Source organism: Neomonachus schauinslandi, chromosome X (genome assembly GCF_002201575.2).
Source record: "Neomonachus schauinslandi chromosome X, ASM220157v2, whole genome shotgun sequence".
Taxonomy (NCBI): Eukaryota; Metazoa; Chordata; class Mammalia; order Carnivora; family Phocidae; genus Neomonachus; species Neomonachus schauinslandi.
Window position 1 is genome coordinate 116,304,290 of NC_058419.1, and position 19,802 is coordinate 116,324,091.

Below are 19,802 nucleotides of genomic sequence, written 5' to 3' on the forward strand. Positions count from 1 at the left end.
AAAGTTGAAAATAGAGCTACCATATGATCCAGCAATTGCACTACTGGATATTTACCCCAAAGATACAAATGTAGGGATCCGAAAGGGTACGTGCACCCTGATGTTTATAGCAGCAATGTCCACAAAAGCCAAACTGTGGAAAGAGCCAAGATGTCCATCGACAGATGAATGGATAAAGAAGATGTGGTATATATATACAATGGAATATTATGCAGCCACCAAAAGGAATGAGATCTTGCCATTTGCAACGACGTGGATGGAACTGGAGAGTATTATGTTGAGTGAAATAAGTAAATCAGAGAAAGACATGTATCATATGACCTCACTGATATGAGGAATTCTTAATCTCAGGAAACAAACTGAGGGTTGCTAGAGTGGGGGTGGGGTGGGAGGGAGGGGGTGACTGGGTAATAGACACTGGGAAGGGTATGTGCTCTGGTAAGCACTGTGAATTGTGCAAGACTGTTGAATCTTAGATCTGTACCTCTGAAACAAATAATGCAATATATGTTAAGAAAAAAAAAGAAGAAGAAGGTAGCAGGAGGGGAAGAATGAAGGGGGGGAAATCGGAGGGGTAGACGAACCATGAGAGATGATGGACTCTGAAAAACAAACTGAGGGTTCTAGAGGGGAGGGGGGTGGGAGGATGGGTTAGCCTGGTGATGGGTATTGAGGAGGGCACATTCTGCATGGAGAACTGGGTGTTATGCACAAACAATGAATCATGGAACACTACATCTAAAACTAATGATGTAATATATGGGGATTAACATAAGAATAAAAAAATTAAAAAAAAATTTTTTTGAAACTTCTGCTCTCCAAAAGACAATGTCTAGAGACTGAGAAGACAAGCCACAGACTAGGAAAAAAATATTTGTAAAAGACACGTCTGATAAAAGAGTGTTATCAAAATATACAAAGAACTCTTAAGACTCAACAAAATGAAAATAACCCAATTAAAATATGGGCCAAAGATCTTAGGAGACTCCTCACCAGAGAAGCTATACAGATAGCAAATAAGCTATGAAAAGATGCTCCACAGCATATGTCATCAGGGAAATTCAAATTAAAACAATGAGATACCATCACACACATGTTAGAATGGCCAAAATCCAGAATACTAACAACACCAAATACTAATGAGGATGTGGAGCAAAAGGAACTCTCATTGACTACTGGTGGGAATGCAAAATGGTACTGCCACTTTGGAAGACAGTTTAGCAGTTTCTTTAAAAACTACACATATTCTTACCATACAATCCAGCAATTACATCCCTTGGTATTTACCTAGAAGAAATAAAAACTATGTCCACACAGAAACCTGCACACAGATGTTTATAGCAGCTTTATTCATAACTGCCCAAACTTGGAAGCAACCAAAATGTCCTTCAGTAAGCAAAAGGATAGATAAACATTGGTACATACAGAGAACAGAATATTATTCAGTGCTAAAAAAAAGTGAGCTAGCAAGCCATGAAAAAACACAAAGGAAACTTAAATGCATATTACTAAGTGAAAGAAGCCAATCTGAAAGGCTACATATTGTATGATCCAAACTACATGATATTCTGGAAAAGGGAAAACTATGGATACAGTAAAAAGATCAGTGGTTTCCAGAGATTAGGGGTAGAATGATGAACAGGCAGAGCACAAAGGATTTGGGGGTCATGAAAATACCATAATGATGGATACATGTCATTATATATTTTACAAACCCACAAGATATACAACAACAAGAGTAAAAAATAATGTCAACTATAGACTTTAGGTGATTATGATATGTCAATGTAGGTTCATCAGTTGTAACAAGTGCATCATTTTGATGGAGGATGGTGATAAGTGGGGAGGTTATGCATGTGTGGGAGCAGGGGATACATGGGAAATCTCTTTACCTTCCTCTCAATTTTGCTGTGAACCTGAAACTGCTCAAAAAATATAGTCTTTTTTTAAAAGATTTTCTTTCTTTCTTTATTTGAGAGAGAGAGAGAGAGAGTGCACGAGCGGGGGGGAGGGGCAGAGGGAGAGGGAGAAGTAGAATTCCTGCTGAGCAGGGAGACCAATGTAGAACTCGATCCCAGGACCCTGGGATCATGACCTGAGCCGAAGGCAGATGCTTAACCAACTTAGCCACGCAGGTGCCCTAAAAACATCGTCTTAATAAAAAAAAAATTAAAACAAATTCTCCCATCATTATTGTGGATTTATCTAGTTCTCCTTGTTATCCTGTCAATTTTGGCTTTATGTATTTTAAACATACATTATTAGGTGAACACAGATTTAGATATTTTTAATCTTCCTCTATAATTGGACTTTTATCATTATACAATATCCTTCTACATTGCCTAGTAACACTTTTTCCCCTTAAATTCTACTTTCTCTGGTATTATTATAGTTACACTAGCTTTTGTGTGTGCATGTGCAAAAAGGGGCATTAGTATTTTCATGGTTTTTTTTTTCATCTTTTAACTTTCAAGCTTTCTGTATCTTTATATTTTAGGTGTATCTCTTGTAAACATTGGATAGCTCAGTTCTGTTCTTTTTTCTAGTCTGAGAATGTTTTACTTTAATTGGAGAGTTTAGCCCTTTAAATTTAAGGCAGGTGTGGATATATTTGGGTGTAGATATACCATTACATTATTTGATTTGTATTTGTCCCACTATGTCTGAATTCCTTTTTTTTTCCCTTTTTTCTTGCTTTTGTTTGAATAGAAAGAGATTTTTTTCTGTTACTTTACTCCTCTGTTAGTTTGGTAGTTGTTCATTCTTTGACATTGCTTTAGTAGTTAACCTATACTTATAACATGTTTTCTTAACTTGCTAAATTTAATATAAATTTATGTATTTGCCACTCCTCAGACAATGAGAAAACCATGGGATACTTTATTCCATTTATTCTACTACCAACTTAAGCTCTATTGTACATTTTAACACCACATATGTTTTAAGCCTCATAATACATTATTATTATGGTTTTATACATCTAATATTCATTTAGATTTTTCCACGTATTTATCTTTTCCACTGCTCTTAATTTCTTACTGCATTTTTTTGTCTTTTAAGCTTTTATTTAAGGGCAATGATCTACGATGTAGATTTTAGATCTTATTAAAAGCAGCCACATCCATGGACTGCACATAGTCCTCAAAAGCAGTGATCTGCTCCTCCAGCATATCTGTTCCAACTTTATCATCTTCCACTATACCCTGTATTTGAAGTTTTTTAATTCCATATCCCCCTGCAACTAGTTTAGAAGAGCCCCAGACCAAGCTGTCTGCCTGAATGCTTCGGTCGCACTCCTCTAGTTTTGCCCTATCTGTCTCATCGTCCCAAGGTTTCACATCTAGTAATATGGAAGACTTGGCAACAAGTGCAGGTTTTTTGGCTTTCTTTGACTCATACTGTGCAAGGCATTGCTCTCTTAGCCTCTTCATTTCTTCACTTTCCTCCTCCTCATCAGATCCAAAGAGATCAATGTCATCATCATCTTCAATATCTGTAGCTCCACTTCCTGTGGTGTCTTCCACATTAGCAGGGCCATACTTGCCCAAAGCTTTCTTCACTCCTGGAAGGCTGGCCTTTTCCTTTTCATTAAGACTTGATGTGATTATACCAACAGAGGGCATGATACAAGTCGGCAGGTGGGGGGCCGGAGACTGCTTCAAATACTGCCACATCTGCTTGTGATGGCACATACCCCTCGATGTAGCTCTTGTCTGCTAGGTAGTCATTAAGCACCTGGAGGCCAGCAGGGCTTTTCAGGTCTCCAAAACCCATGGTGTCAGCTGATCCCAGGAACTGGGCGGCAGCAAAGGAAAAGAGGAACAGAGATAGTCGGCACCTAGCGCTAAGAAGAAAAAAGGCTTCTTACTGCATTTTAAACCTTCCTTCCGGGGTTATTTTCCATCCACTCAAAGAAGACCATTTAATACTTCCTTCTGTGTGGGTCTGCTGGTGTCATATTCTCTTGGTATTTGCTTTTCTGAACATGTTCTTATTGTACCTACATTTTTGAAGGACATTTTCACTTAATATAGGATCCTGGATTTGCACTTAATGTCTTTCTGCACTTTAAAGATACCATTCTGGCTTACTTTTTTGTTTGACAAATTAGTTGTCAGTATTATTATTGCTGTTTTTGAAAATCATATAACTCTTTTCTTTGCATGTTTTCGACTTTTCCTCACCAGTTTTGGTCTTTGCAAAGTCTGCTATGATGCACCTCAGGGTGGTTTTCTTTATATTTATCTTTATTGGGTTTTTTAGTGCTTCTTGAGTACATGGATTGTCTTTCATCAATTTTTTTAGAGTTCTCAATATCTCTTCAAATGCTATTTCTGCACCATTATGTATCTTCTCTCCTTCTGGGACTCCACTTATGTGTATGTAAGAAATTTCTATTGAATCTCTGTTTCTTATGCTCATTTATGCATTTTCTATTCCTTTGTCTCTTCATGTTTCAATACGGATATTTTCTTCTGACCTATGTTCCAGTTAACTAATTCTTTATTTAACAGTATCTAATCTGCTAGAAAACTCATCCACTGAATTATCAATATCAATCACTGTATTTTTCATTTCTAATATTTCCATTTGGTTCTTTTCTAGAGATTCTAATTTGTTCCTGAGATTATCAATCTTGTCTTTTATTTCTTTGAAGACATTAAGCTGTCATTTAAATGTTTTTAAAGTAGCTCCCATTTATTTCTCTTTAATATTATTCCCACATACAGTTTCAGCTTAAAATTCTCAAATTATCTATTCTGAAGTACAACTGAATGCATGATCAGTATTTATAAAATTGGTTACTTAAAACCATTCATTGAAAATATATAAGCACATTTATTTTTTATTTATTTTTTTTAAGATTTTATTTATTTATTTGACAGAGAGAGAAATAGCGAGAGCAGGAACACAAGCAGGGGGAGTGGGAGAGGGAGAAGCAGGCTTCCCGCAGAGCAGGGAGCCCGATGCGGGGCTCGATCCCAGGACCCCGGGATCATGACCGGAGCCGAAGGCAGATGCTTAATGACTGAGCCACCCAGGCGCCCTGGAAATATATAAGCACATTTAAATAATAGTAGTGACTAAAAATTACATAGGAAGAGAAAACTTTTGTCCAATCTTGCTACGCTGTACGTACATGAAATCAATGGGAGTTTTTATTTAGCTTACAAGTGACTGATACTCCTAGATTTCTGAAAAAACAATATCCTTTTTATCTGAGAAATCACATATTTCCCTTTCTAACTGACCAAGAAAAAAAATAATAGTTCTCCAATTTGTTATTCTCCTCCTTCCCCACACCTTTTTATTTTTTTAATTTTCTTTTTTAGAGGGGGGAGGGGCAGAGGGAGAAGAAGAGAGAGAATCTTAAACAAGCTCCATGCCCAGGGTGGAGCTCGACAAGGCGCTTGATCTCACTACCCTGAGATCATGACCTGAGCCAAAATCAAGAATTGGATGCTTAGCCTTTACTGAGTGAGCTACCCAGGTGCCCCCACACCTTTCTTTTTATTTTTTTAATTTTTTAATTTTATTTTGTTATGTTAATTACCTTGCAATACATCATTAGTTTTTGATGTAGTGTTCCATGATTCATTGTTTGCATATAACACCCAGTGCTCCATTCAATATGTGCCTTCTTTAATACCCATCACCAGGCTATCCCATCCCCCAACCCCCTCGCCTCTAGAACCCTCAGTTTATTTCTCAGAGTCCATAGTCTCTCATGGCTCATCTCCCCCTCTGATCTCCCCCTCTTCATTTTTCCCTTCCTACTACCTTTTTTTTTTTTTTTAAACATATAATGTATTATTTGTTTCAGAGGTATAGGTCTGTGATTCATCAGTCTTACACAATTTACAGCGCTCATCATAGCACATACCTTCCCCAATGTCCATCAACCAGCCACCCCATCCCTCCCACCCCCCACCACTCCAGCAATCCTCAGTTTGCACAGCAAAGGAAACAGCCAACAAAACCAAAAGACAATCGACAGAATGGGAGAAGATATTTGCAAATGACATATCAGATAAAGGGCTAGTATCCAAAATCTATAAAGAACTTATCAAACTCAACACCCAAAGAACAAAGAATCCAATCAAGAAATGGGCAGAAGACATGAACAGACACTTTTCCAAAAAAGACATCCAAATGGCCAACAGACACATGAAAAAGTGCTCAATATCGCTCGGCATCAGGGAAATCCAAATCAAAACCTCAATGAGATACCACCTCACACCAGTCAGAATGGCTAAAATTAACAAGTCAGGAAATGACAGATGTTGGCAAGGATGCGGAGAAAGGGGAACCATCCTACACTGTTGGTGGGAATGCAAGCTGGGGCAACCACTCTGGAAAACAGTATGGAGGTTCCTCAAGAAGTTGAAAATAGAGCTACCGTATGACCCAACAATTGCACTATTGGGTATTTACCCCAAAGATACAAATGTAGTGATCTGAAGGGGTACGTGCACCCCAATGTTTACAGCAGCAATGTCCACAATAGCCAAACTATGGAAAGAGCCAAGATGTCCATCAACAGATGAATGGATAAAGAAGATGTGGTATATATATATATATACCATGGAATATTATGCAGCCATCAAAAAACCCGAAATCTTGCCATTTGCAACAACGTGGATGGAACTAGAGGGTATTATGCTAAGTGAAATAAGTCAATCACACCTTTCTTTTTAAACGAAAGATACTAAGCAGGTATTTTTAAAAGATCTCAGGTGTTGGGGCACCTGGGTGGCTCAGTCAGTTAAGTAACCGACTCTTGGTTTCAGCTCGGGTCATGATCTCAGGGTCATGAGATTGAGCCCCACATCTGGCTTCATGTTCAGCACAGAGTCTGCTTGAGATTTTCTCCCTCTCTCTCCCCCTCTGCACATTCCCCCAATCTCTCTCTCACTCTCAAATAAAGAAATAAAATCTTAAAAAATAAAATTAAAAAAAAGAAGAAGATAGTAGTAAGGGAAGAATGGGGTGGGGGAACTGGAGGGGGAGACAAACCATGAGAGACTATGGACTCTGAGAAACAAACTGAGGGTTCTAGAGGGGAGGGATGTGGGGGGATGGGTTAGCCTGGTGATGGGTATTAAAGAGGGCATGTACTGCATGGAGCACTGGGTGTTATATGCAAACAATGAATCATGAAACACTACATCAAAAACTAATGAGGTAATGTATGGTGATTAACATAACATAATTTTTTTAAAAAGTTTAAATTAAAATAAATAAATAAATAAAATTTTAAAAAAAAGATCTCAGGTGTTGAATCTCCTCTTGACAAGGTTTGTGAAACCACTAAATCCATTTGTTTTAGATATACATTATATTTCCCATTTCCATTTCTCCAAGTTATGTAACTATTTCAAAGTTTAAGTCTGGCTTCCATTATAAGAATATCTATTGTATGTAAATCACTCAATAACAAACTGACATCACTATTCCTTAAACACATTTGGAAAAGGGATTAATAAATTCAAATTAATCCCAAAGGGTTCTATAGAAGGAACTTTGCTATAACCTAAGTGGGTCCAAAAAATCTATGACTAATGCATAAATAAAAAATTGGAAAAATTTGAGTCAAGCATATCTGCAAAATGTCAGAATTCCCAGAAGCAAATAATCTCTCATCGAATAGTTGTATATATAAATATATAGTACATAAATATATATACTATTTTAAAGTATTTGATTTAAAAATGATTCATTTCCTTTCATAACACTCCATTACTTCTTCCAGATAAGTTTAGAATGTAGCTCTCCCATCCATTCATTGACCTTTAATATTAATTATGCTAAGGTAGCTCTACTTTGTAAGATAGACACAAAAGTCAGTAAATTGGAAATAATTTTTGGTCCATCCAATCTTAATCCGAATTAAACTTTTAGTGTACAATTTATGGGCTTACTCTCACATTATTAATCAATTTGGCATGGTCATCTACTCTGCCCCATAGTTTATAAGATTAGATAACATAAAAGCCTTTCTTAAAATTATAAGTTCTTACATTATGCTAAGTGAAATAAGACAACCATGAAAAGACATATACTGTATGATTCTACTTACATGAGGTATTTAAAGTAGTCAAATTCATAGAAATATAAAGTAGAATGATAGATACCAAGGGCTAAGAGAAGGGGGGGGAAGCAATGTAGTGGGTACAGAGTTTCAGATGTGAAAGATGAAAAATTTCTGGAGATCTTTTTCACAACAATGTGAATACACTTAACACTACTGAACTATTCAGTTAAAAATGGTTAGGATGATACTCTGGCTGCTCTTCTGACTCAACAAATTTTTTGCCTTTTACTAAAAAAAATAGGTAAGATTTTTTTTAAGTTCAAGTTTATCACATCAAGGATATAATCTTATCACATTAATCCTTTACAAAGGCAGTCTATTTAATAATATTCCGATAAGCAAAATTATCAGAGTAATGTCACCAAACATACTGTTTTTAAGGACAGTGAAGTATAACTTCAAAGAACTAGGATGCCAATACCTCCTATTATTTTCAAACTCCCAAATAATACTGGTAATATGAAGTCACTTCCCCTGAGACATTATATAGTTCAGGCAATTACTTTTCTCATTTAAAGTACATGTTAAAGTCACAGTGGTAATAAGGCAAGGTAAATCATTTCTGGCCAATATTTATAGGGGCTGCAAACAAGCCTGTAAGAATAGAGTGACATTGGCTGGATTACATGCTTTGTCGTTGCACTAAGTGATAGCCAGAAGGCCTATTTTTAAGAGCTAATTCTTAAATCATAAGTAAATAATTCAAGTGATATCAAAGCTCTTTGAGAGTATATAAAAAATTGGTATTATTAAAAGTCCTGCTAGAAAATGCTAATCCCATTATAGGAAAAACTTACTACTATTACTCATTTTTGACAAATTAATGCATTTGTGAGAAACTTTAATAGCTTTTGTATTGGTCTTAGGTCCCTATTTTCTACTCCTCTTTCTATCAGTTACTGCTCTGACTAGGGTAGGAAAAAGTTAAAGCATTAATATTGGAAGGAGCTTTTCTATGAGAACAACAGCATTTCTGACATGAGCTGAAGTTTCTGATTTAAAAGAATGGCAATTCAGTAAGGTAACAATTACAACCTAAATAAGAGTATTTTTTTGCATACCCTCCAAAAAACTGTACAGATCAACAAGAAACATAAAACCACAAAAGCTGCATGATATCATCATAACTAGAAGACAAAAAAGAACAAAAAAAACCCATCAAATTACCTGTAAGTGGAAAAATAAACACCAATTTCCAGTAGAGCTATCTTCCAAGCTCCTTCCTCAAACATTTGTGGAAACCTAGGGTGAACCAGAAAAACTGCAGTGGAGAAAAGAGGACAACAAAGGCCCTAAGACTGAATTAAATAATCTCAAAGACTCTTATCTTACACCATATACAAAAATCAACTCAAAATGGATGAAATACTTAAAACATAAGACCTGAAACTAAGACTCCTAGAAGAAACATAGGACAAAAGCTTCAGGATATTGATCTGGGCAATGATTTCTTTGACATAACACCCAAAGCACAAGCAACAAAAGCAAAAATAGTCAAGTGAGACGACATCAAGCTAAAAAAACAAAAACAAAAACAAAAAACCCGTCTTCACAGCAAAGGAAACAATCAAGAGTGAAAAGGCAACCAATGGAACAGCAAAAACATATGCAAATCACATTATCTGATAACAGTGAATATCCAAAATATATAAGGAGCTCCTGTAATTCAATAGCAAAAAATCAAAGAGTCCAACTAAAAATGAGCAAAGGACTTAAATAGATACCTCTCCAAAGAAGATATACAAATGACCAACACATATGTGAAAAGGTACTTAACATCACTAGTCACCAGGGAAATGCAAATCAAAACCATGAAAGTGTGTCATATCACATCTGTTAAAATGGCTGTTATAAAAAGCTAAGAAATAATAAGTGTTAGCAAAGATGTGGAGAAAAGGGAACCCCTGTGCACTGTGTACGGGAATGTAATTTGGGACAGCCAGTATGTAAAACAGTATGTAGGTTCCTCAAAAAGTTAAAAACAATCCAGCAATCTCACTTCTGGAAATATATCCAAAGGAAATAAAATCATTATCAAAGAGAGATCTGCATTATCGTGTTCATTGCAGCACTGTTCACAGTAGCCAAAATATAGAAACAACCTAAGTGTCTGTCATAGATGAAGGGATAAATAAAATGTAATACACACATACACACACACACACACACACACACTCACTCACAAATGTTATATTACTCAGCCTTTAAAAAGAAGGAAATCCTCGAGCACCTGGGTGGCTCAGTCAGTTGAGCAGCCGACTCTTGTTACCGGCTCAGGTCATGATCTCTGGGCATGGAGCCTGCTTAAGATTCTCCCTCTGGCCGTATCCCACCTCTAAAAAAAAAAAGAGAAAGAAAGAAAAATAGAAGAGGGAAATCCTGCCATTTGCTGCAACATGAGTGAACCTGAAGAACATCATGCTAAGTGAAACAAGCCAGATACAGAAAGACAAATACTGTATGATCTCACTTCTATGTGGAATCTAAGCAAGTTGAACTCATAAAAGCAGAGACTAGAATGGTAGTTGCCATCAACAGATGAATGGATAAAGAAGATGTAGTACATATATACAATGGAATGTTACGCAGCCATCAAAAAATGAAATCTTGCCATTTGCAACAACATGGATCGAACTAGAGGATATTATGCTGAGTGAAATAAATCAATCAGAGAAAGATAATTATCATATGATCTCACTTGTGTGTGGAATTTAAGAAACAAAACAGAGGACCATCTGGGAAGAGAAGAAAAAATAAAACAAGACAAAACCAGAGAGGGAGACAAACCATAAGAGAGTCTTGATCATAGGAAACAAACTGAGGGTTGCTAGAGGGGAGGGGGGTGGAGGGATGGGGTAACTGGGTGATGGACATTAAAGAGGACATGTGATGTAATGAGCACTGGGTATTATATAAGACTGATGAATCACAGACCTGTACCTCTGAAACCAATAATACATTATATGTTAATTTTTTTAAAAAGTACATATATAATAAAAAAAGAATGGTAGTTGCCAGGGGCTGGGGGTTGGAGGAAATGGGCATTGCTATTCAACCGGTATAAAGTTTCAGTCATGCAAGATGAGTAAGTTCTAGAAATCTGCTGTACAACATCATGCCCATAGTTAACAAGACTATACTGTATACTTGAAAATTTGTTAAGAGGGTATATATCTCATGTAAATGTTCTTACCACAATAAAAAAATTATTTAAAAACAAGCAATAGTTCAGGGAAGTTTCTCAATCAGTCTGAATCCTAGAATGAATGAAGACAATATGGAATAGAACTCCAACCCTTGATAGACAAGTAGTGTGAATGAGAAATAAAGCTTTATTGTTTAAAGTGGAAAAAAAATGTTTTTTGAGGGAAAAAGAGATCAAAAACTATATGGACAAAATTCTTTTGCTCAAAAAAAATGAGCAAAAGATTAAGAGATGGTTCCCTAAAAACCCCCACAAAATAGCCCTTAAATATACGATAAGATATTTAACTTCACCCAAACTGATGGAAAAGCAAATTAAATCTATACCAGTTCTCACCTAGCAGATTAACCAAACCAAATCAAACCAAAACCACTTTGTAACACATTTTGTTGAGGTTGTGGGGGAACAGACCCTCTCCTTTTCCCAAGGCTGGGCTCCTTTTCATCTTTTAGGTGTCAACTCTGATGTCAGAGTGAAGACATTGACTTTCCTTGACCACTCAACACAAAGAATCTGAAAATGTTTTGTTAAATGCTTATTTATCATTTCTTGCCCCTACCCCGGAAAATAAGCTCACTGGAGGCAGGGACTTTACCAGTCTTGTTAAGTGCTGCATCTCCATAATAGATGCTCAACAATCATATAATGAAAGAATGAATGATAGATATCTAAACTCTTTAGAGAAAAAAATCTATCTGCAGTATGACAACTTTAGAAAAGACAGTATTTATAAATTCTAAAAATATGGATTCTCTTAAAATTCTAAGGACAGATTGATAGATCAGCATTTCTGAAGATGTGAAAATGTAGCAGGAATGAAATTCTAGTTTGTATAGGTTACCTTTAACATTCCCGTTTTAACTTACAATTACCGTTTCTCACAAAGTGGTCCTGTTGTATTGTAATTACAAGCCTCAAGAAGCACACATCACTGTGTCTTCAGAAAACATATAGCAAGGTTATCGCTGGGAGATGAAATTACAGATTTTTGTTCTGTTTTTTTTTTCCTTTGGAATTTTTGACACTGAGCATGAGTTATTTTTGTAATTAGAAAAAGGCAATAAATGTTATGTTTTAAAGGGAAAAAAGAAGTATAGTTCAGGAAGGAGCAAGAAGGACAATTTTTAATGTGAATACGTTCCATCCCAAAGTCTACCAGCCCAAGCAGCATCATTGGGAAGAAAAGGCCAGGTGTTTGCCTTTCAGCTGCTCAATTCAATACAGCGGGCGGGTTTGTTGCTGTTGTTCTTGTTCTTGTTTTTAATGTGTTCTCCCAAATGCTGAGAGCGGTGTTCCCAAGCCTTGAAAAATATATTTATGTAGGTGAGTCATGCCAACCTAAATCTGGCTGGACAAGCAGGAAGTCTAAGTACATTTAAAAATAAACTTCACTTTTGAGTCTATCCACAAGAATGATGTTTTGCAAGCTGACAGTATCAAGTCTGCAACTTGGGCACTTGTTACGAATACAGATTCCTGGGTCCTAGCACAGGATTCCAGTCAAAATCTCCAAGATCAGTCTAGTTTGGGCAACATGAAGCTGGAACTTGGGTTAAGCTTGCACCTAGTCCCCATCCATCTCAGGAACCCTGGGAAGATGACTTTTTGTAGGAGAGCCTTTCTCTTTCCCCAAATGCAGCACTCCGGCATAGCGCCAGGGCCCCCATACTTACTGTCAAGCAGTACTAGCGCAGCAAAGCCAAAAGGAAAACAGAAATGAGAGGAAAAGCTCCTGACTCCCCACCCTAGATAACTCATCACAAAAGCCTGGAAAGTGATTTTCATGCATTTCATCTTTATCTGAATCCTTTAAAAAAGCTGTTTGAGTATTTCGTTATATCTTCTGGGAGCGTATGTAGTGTTTTCAGATTCTCTCACAAATCGATACTATTTCTCAATAGCTCTGGGAGAGAGCGAAACATTGATCAGCTATCCGCAGAGCATACTGCCACAGGGATACCATCTTCTCAAACATCTACTGACAAAGGCAGTATGTCCAAAGGCTCATCGGCTCATCTCTTGCCAGAGCTCCTCAGAGAAGGAAAGGTTGGGCTTTGCCTATTTCTCCCTGCTGCCATGTGTTTGCATGTTCCCTGAAAGAAAACGAATGAATCCTATTTGCTCCACGGACAGCAATTCGAGCTGAGCCCAGGCAGCAGTGATGCAACTGGCGTTGGATTCATCATGCCCACAGTTCTGCACCTGTGTCCCTGCCAGCAGGAGCGAGGCAGCGCAACCTAATGCTTTGCTCAGTCACCTCCCCGGGGACGACAGTGTACACACCAAGGAAAACAAACTCATAGTGCACATTATTTCTATTAAGCAATATGTACAGTTCATGTAAGCCATTCCCTAAAATGTTGTATCTTATTAAAATGCTTAAACAATATCATATAAATATCTGCACCTTGTCTGCTGATCACAAGGATAAAATCCTTCCGGGCTGTGGAGCTTCTCTTTCCACGGCAACCAACAAGGCAACCAGTTGCTTGCATGCCAGAGCAGATGGAATATCAGAGCTGCTCTGGGTGCTGCTCAGGATTTAACCAGAGGCCCTGACCCCATCTGGACTCTCTCATCTGTTCCATTTTCTTTTGGATCGTCATCAAGAAGACTCTTCCTCCTTCTGATTTCGAGCCCACCACATCTCACACAGTGTAACCAACCTCCTCTCCCAGCCACGTCTCTAGAATAGAATCTTGACAGAAGGGGTCTCAAGAATGCTGGGTCCCATTCACTCCATGTGCCAGTTAGTCCTGCTCACATCACACTCACCTAGCCAGCCAAGACACCTGAGCCCCTGACAGAGCCAGACACCCCGGTGTCTGCCAACACGGCCAGGTGCCCTTTCTTCTGTTCTATACCCCCGCCCCTCAAACCCAATCCTAGCAGTTCAGTTGGGAGAAAAAAAACCTACCTGAGGGTTTAAATTAACCAAAAATTTAAAAGAAACTGTGTCCTTCCAGTCAGGAGACAGAAACCAAACCAGGCATCTGAATAGGGAAAATTCAGTATAAACAATTAACTAGTAGAAGGTGGTTAACTACTAATAGCGTAAAAGAGAACTCTAAGAGTTCAGGAATAGTAAATGCAGGGAACAGCGACTCCTTCTAGGACTAAGGGAGATAATCCAAGGAAGGAACAAACTTGGAAGAGACCCCACCCCCATCCAAGATTGAGATTTTGATACCACTGGAAAGGGCATGACTGTAGCTCACTGGATGGCAGGGAAGATCGCTGGAGCACCCTAGGCAGAGCTGGTCCACAGCCAGTGGTCCACAATGATGAGCAAGAATCCACTCACCAGGGTACTGCAGAAACTCCTTGGATGGTGAGTACCACCGGGTCTCACATACGCCATCGGCAGCCATGTCATGAGAGCAAAAGGTAAAACACCCCAAACCAGCAAGAGAAACCCCCTCCTCTGCTATGCCTTATACTATCCCTACAGCGCCTTCTACTGACAAGGATGTGGCGCAACAGGAACCTTCATTCACTGCGGGTGGGAATGCAACAGGGTAGAGCCATTTGGAAAGACAGTTTGGCGGTTTCTTACAAAGTTCCATCCACATGACATCCTCGTGGCCTTCAGGGCCCTTGTACCTCTCGTCATATGTTCCCTTGGTGTATGTCCACCCACAATGAACAAACAATAAAGCAAGAAGGACCCCCAAAGTAGGAAATGTTTTTTTTTTTTTTAAGTGTCCCATTTTTAAATGTCCATGTATTTAAAAAATTAGCAGGGAAAAATGTACTCTCAGGGGAAACATGAGCAGCTTACCTATCAGCAAAAGTTGTTACCCTTAAGTTAAAAAGAAAAAAAAAATTGTTACCAGATGGCAAGAAAATAATAAAGGCCAGAATAGAGAACGGGCAAAAGAGAAAAAAGAGGCAATTTACAAACTAAACACCAACAGCCAATAAGCACATGGAAATAATATTCAGCTTCATTAGCTAGCAAAGGAGTGCAAGTTACAAGAACTTGTCAGGGTGGCTGAGACAAAAATGGAAAGCCCCAGAGATAGCAAACTGGGTGGGGAAAGAGGCATTCATACACATTTCTGATTTGGAGTAAAAGTTGGTATAAACTTTGAGGCTACTCATTTGGCTATATGAACCAATGCTTCAAAAAGTGATTTCTTCTCGATGTGGAGAAAGGGGAACTCCCCTGCACTGTTGGTGGGAATGCACACTGGTGTAACCACTCTGGAAAACAGTATGGAGATTCCTCAAAATGTTAAAAATAGAGCTACCCTATGTTCCAGCAATTGCACTACTAGGTATTTACCCAAAGGATACAAAAATACAGTTTTGAATATATGCACCCCAATGTTTATAGCAGCATTATCAACATTAGCGAAATTGGAGAGAGCTCAGATGTCCATGGACTGATGAATGCAGAAAGCAGATATGGTATATCTATATACAATGGAATATTACTCAGCCATCAAAAAGAATGAAATCTTGCCATTTGCAATGACGTGGATGGAGCTAGAGTGTATTAGGCTAAGTGAAATAAGTCAGCTAGAGAGAGACAAATACCATATGATCTCACTCATGCATGGAATTTAAGAAACCAAACAGATGAGAATAGGGGAAGGGGGAAAGGAAAAAAAGGAGAGAGGGAAACAAGCCATAAGAGACTCTTAACAATAGAAAACAAATTGAGGGTTGATGGAGGGAGGTGAGTAGGGGATGGGCTAGATGGGTGATGGGCATTAAGGAGGGCACTTGTGATGAGCACGTGGTGTTGTATGTAAGTGATGAATCACTGAATTCTACTCCAGAAACCAATAAACCGATATTGCAATGTAAAAAAAAAAGTGACTTCCTCTAGAAAATGTGCTTAGAGAAATAATCACATACATATGCATGGGTTAGTCAATTAGGATATTTTTCAACGAATCATTTATAATAGCCAAAAATTAAAAATAGCTTAACTGACCAACAGGAGGGGACAGAAGGCTGTGAAGTCCAGGAAAGAACTGTAGAAGCACCTAAAGGCATAGGATGGAGGTCTGCAAACTTTTTTCTTTATGGGGCTAGAGTCTCTGTCACAACTACTTGACTCTGGCGTGGTAATGCGAAAGCAGCCACAGACAATTTGTAAAGGAAAGGGCATGGCTGCAGTCTGACAGAAGTGTATTTAAGGGTACTGTGATTGGAATTTCATATAATTTCCATGTGACATAGACTATTCCTCTTTTGATTTTTTTTCCAACCATTTAAAAACGTAAAACCCATTCTTACCTGGCAGGCTGTACCAAAACAGGTGGCAGGTTGGATTTGGCCAGCAGCTGTGGTTTGCCAACTCCTGGCACAGGAAAAGGCTCAGAAAATATTGTTCAGGGATTAGAGTAGATTAATAAGAGTATCAAAGCATGGAGAAAGACTAGAATCAGAATATCCAGGATTGGAGCCCCAAGTTTTTTCAAAGCTCCCTAGACGTAGCCAGGTTTGCGAGTCACTTAAATAAACTGTTAAATAGTAGTTCTTTCTGGGAGATGGGATTATGAGCAACTTAGTTCTTTTTTTGTGAGCTTTTGGTATGTTCCAGATTTTCTACAACGAATAAGTATTACTTTACTAATCAGGAAAATGTTAAAATTATTAAAAAATATTTTTAGCTTAGGTCCAAGCTCTCAACCTCGGCATTGTTGACATTTTGAGCCAGATAATTCTTTGCCGTGGAGCTGTCCTACATACCATAGAAAGTTTAGCAGCATGCCCAGTCTCTACTCACTAGATACTAGTGGCAAACCACCTCCCTCAAGTTGTGACAACCAAAAATATCTCCAGATATTGTGAATGTCATCTGGGAGACAAAATCACCCTCAGTCGAGAACCACCAGCTTTTAGAAGAAAGATCTGATCGTCAGCAGACTTTGGTGAGGGGAGAAAAGATTGAGTGCTATACTTGCATTTCCAAACTTAAGGCCTCTGTGAAAGACTCTGCTTGTCCAAACCATACAATTATAAAAAGATACAGTTTATGAGAGTAAATGTTGCACAATTAAGACTGTAATAGTACTTGCAGTACGTTTTCTTCTTTTCACTTCCTCTCAACTGTCTAATTAATCAACATTCTGGACCTAAAACCCTTCAGAAGGGTGGATTTGTGGACTCAGTCCCCTGAACTTTGAGCCCATGAAGAGGTTACCTAGGCTCCTAGAACTGACAATATGAAAGTGGTTCTTAACTTCTAAGCTTATTTTTCTATAACGTGAGGAAAAGTTTTGCACCCAACCCTTTTTATTATGAAATATTTCAGACACACAATTACATAACAACCACATATTAGCCACCAGAGCAGCAGAATAAAACCTCGTACATACAATTGCCGTGCTGCCCATCTATCCCAATTCCATCCCCCCAAAAGGAATCACTGTCCTGAATTACCATCCCTATATATTTCTTCCTACTTTTCAACCAGTTATACAGCCTGGTTTCGGCTCTATGACCAGAGCCTTGAGTAAACTCGTGCTTCAGCTCCCCTGAGGCCCAGGGACCTCGCGCATATCTTAGTCTATCATCAAAAGATGAAGCTCATCCCGTGCAACCAAGAAAGGCTCTTGGGAGCTGTACCTGAGAGGCTCAGCCCTCTCCGTGACTATCTGGGCTTCCTTCCTCCTGCTGTATCCTTTACATTCCTTGAAGCCTTATGTGAGTAGAGACTTGTCAGTCTTTTCAATTTTCAACCTCCTAGATACCTTCAGTGATATCTGATCTACGATCATAGAACAGGATTACATTTATTCTTGGTGGAAAAGATGTATTGTTCTCATATGCCTTTTGGAAAAGGGCCTTCAAATTTTTCTCACTCTTTACACTCCAAACTGAGAAGAAAAAAAAAAAACTGCAGGGGGCGGAGCAAGATGGCGGAGGAGTAGGAGACCTGGATTTCGTCTGGTCTCAGGAATTCAGCTGGATAGAGATCAAACCATTCTGAACACCTACAAACTCAACAGGAGATCGAAGAAAAGAAGAGCAACAACTCTCTCATCAGAAAAGCGACCACTTTCTGGAAGGTAGGACGTGCGGAGAAGTGAATCCGAGGCGATATTCGGGAGGATAGATGGCGGGGGAGGGGCCTCCGGCGGCCGCTTCTGGCAAGTGATAGAGCCGCGGAGCACAAAATCGGAACTTTTAAAAGTCTGCTCCGCTGAGGGACGTCACTCTGGTGGCTAAGCGGGGGGTGGAACCCTCCGGGACAGTGTGGCCTCAGGACCCTCGGGTCACAGAAAGACCGTGGGTGCCTGAGTGTGGCAGAGCTCCCAGGTATCGGAGCAGGGAAGCCGGCTGCAGAGGCGGAGCCCAGGCGCGGGCTCTCAGCTCGGGGTTGCCATAAACCATGATCCGCGGCACAGTCGGGCCCCTGCTCCTCCAGCAGGGACCCAACAAGCGGCAGATCCGGGGAGACTCACCTTCCTCCCCCGGGAGGAGCCGCGCGGGAGTGCGCCGCAGGGATCTGCTGGGTTTGGAGACTCCACCCGGGGTCGGGTGCCAGGGATAGAAATGCGCGGTCACAGGCCGGGTGAGCACAGAGTGCGGCCGGAGACCGGGGAGCCAGGAGTGACTGACTGCTTTTCTCTGGGGGCTCACTGAGGAGCGGGGCCCCGAGTTCTCGGCTCCTCCGCGGCGGAGATTGGAAGGCCGCCATTTTCACTCTCCGCCTCCAAAGCTGTAGGGAAAGCTCACAGGGAACAAAAGCCCCGGAGAGCAAACCCGAGCAGATTACTTAGCTGGGAGGGGGCAAGGGCGGGGCAATTCTGCCTCCGGCAAAGACATTTGGAAACCACGGCAACAGGCCCCTCACCAGAAGATCAGCGAGAACAGCCAGCCAAGACCAAGTTTACCCATCAATGAGAACGGCAGAACTCCAGCTCTAGGGGAATACTGCACATAGAATTCATGGCTTTTTTACCATGATTCTGTAGTCTTTCAAAGTTAATTTTTTTTTTAACTGTCTTTTTTTCTTTTTTTTTTCTTTTTGAATTTTTCTTTTTCCCTTTTTCAACCAACATCTTATCAATCCCTTTTTTTAAAAAAAAAAAACATTTTTATTTTTCATTTTTAGAGTCATATTCTATCCCTTCATAGTAGTTACCCGTATTTTTGGCTTATATATATAAGTTGTTCTCTCTTTAAAATTTTGAGATAGTTTCTTCTAACAGATCAAAATATACCCTAAATCTCTAGTATATGGTATTTTCTATTCCCCTGCCTGATCACATCCTCTCCCTTTTTTTTTTCTTTTTTTAAATCCTCTTCTTTCTTTTTTCAAACAACTTCTTATCAATTCCTTTTGTAAAATTTTTTATAATTTCCATCTTTACAGTCATATTCCATCCCTTCATCAGATCAACCCTTATTTTTGTACATATATAAGTTTTTCTTTCTTTAAAATTTTGGGAGGCACTTTCTTCTAAAACACCAAAATACACCCCAAATCTAGTGTGTGGCACTGATCTTTATACCAGCCTGATCATATTTGATCACATT

At 39.1% G+C, this 19,802-nt stretch overlaps 1 pseudogene; it reads right to left on the reverse strand.

Annotated features, from left to right (window-relative positions):
* Positions 1-3,095: 3,095 nt before the first annotated feature.
* On the reverse strand, positions 3,096-3,774 carry LOC110594196 (annotated as a pseudogene).
* Between the last annotated feature and the right edge of the window lie 16,028 nt (positions 3,775-19,802).